At 47.3% G+C, this 1,436-nt stretch overlaps 1 protein-coding gene across 1 annotated transcript in view; it reads left to right on the forward strand.

Moving 5' to 3' along the window:
- Igf1r (insulin like growth factor 1 receptor) overlaps window positions 1-1,436 on the forward strand; it is a 284,214-nt gene that overhangs the window by 264,203 nt on the left and 18,575 nt on the right. The window lies entirely within an intron of this gene.

Raw genomic sequence — 1,436 nt, forward strand, 5'->3', positions numbered from 1 at the left:
ATGTCGGTCAGTGGGGTTACTGAAGACACCCCCAGCATGTCTCTGGGTTTGCACACTCACATTCGGATCCCTGGGAGCCCAGCTTGGTGGGCAGCCCTTAAGAGGATACCCTGCCCCAGAGTTTCTAGATAAGAGGCGTGTCCTCTTACTAGCCTTTGTGGTCCTTCCTGCCTCCCATCCCTCCCTTAAGTGTGGGGATCTAGATTTTAGTCCTCAGAGGACACAGTGCTCCTGAGTGGCCTGGGGCACGTGCCTTCTGTCCCTGTGCCATCTTTCCCCACCTGGGGAGTGAGAGTGGATTAGGACAGAGCCTGAGGTGCTCAGACAGCAAGCCTGTGCCCGTGTCCTCATCTCGCCCTGCTATGCACCCTTCCCAACGCAGCCAGGAACTTGGTGAGGCTGCTTTGGTCCCATTTTGCATTACAGTTGGAAAAATGCTTTTGTGCGCTCATGTGCTTTTTGCCATTTTAAATCCAAATCAGTAAGGATTATATTTTCCATTTAACCATGTGGCGCATTTATGAGGATATTTTCTATTATAATTATGATTTTTCTTTTTAGAATTAAATTGTGTGTGCCCGTTTAGGAAGAGGGGGTTGTTCTATTTTTCTTTCGCATTTCAGGGGAGAGATTGTTTTCTAGAATTCCCCTTTTATGCAAGTCAAAGCAGATCCTCTCATTTGCATGTCACTGGATTAATTCAGAGATGAGATTTAAGCACTTCCTTTTTCCTCAGACGAGTTCCGAATTCCTCAGTGTCCCCCAGTGCCCCCCCCCATCTCAGGGATTACACACCCTAAATCAGTTCGAGAAAGGCAGCCAGTAGCTCAGACGCGGTGCAAGTCAGTTGTGTTGGGTTAACATCCATGCAACCTCGTTCTCCGTTCTCCGTAGGGCTTGCTCTGCCTTTTTGTACCTCACCTCTTTGTGGCACCACTTAGAGATGCGAAGGGACATTTTAGAGGTAGAGCAGCTCTTTACTCCAGGGGAGGAAAATGGAAGAGTTTATGTGAGAAAAAAAAGTGGTGTGGTTGAGTGGAAAATCAAAAACAGATAAAGACACAGTAATAATGAGATTATAAAAAAGCAAGCCTGCCACCCCCATGATGATGTAACACCTTCAAGAGACCCAGAAAGTGGAAATTGTTTTCAAAAATGAGTGAGAGAATTGTGTTAGGAAAGGGTGTTGGGTAGTAGCTCCAGGAGCCTGGTGAAGAGCAGCTCAGCTGCTCGCTGTCCTTTTACCTTCCCGAGTTCTTACTGCGTCCATTGTCCCCTATGGAGTGGCAGAAGGCCTTTTCCTCAGCAGTAGAGACACACTACCAAGTAAATGGGATCTACATTCTCCCATGTGTTTGACCAAACTTTAAAACGACATCCTTGCTCTGTGTGGCGTGTGTGTGTGTGTGTGTGTGTGTGTGTGTGTGTGTGTGTGT

Source organism: Mus pahari, chromosome 1 (genome assembly GCF_900095145.1).
Source record: "Mus pahari chromosome 1, PAHARI_EIJ_v1.1, whole genome shotgun sequence".
In the NCBI taxonomy this organism is placed as follows: Eukaryota; Metazoa; Chordata; class Mammalia; order Rodentia; family Muridae; genus Mus; species Mus pahari.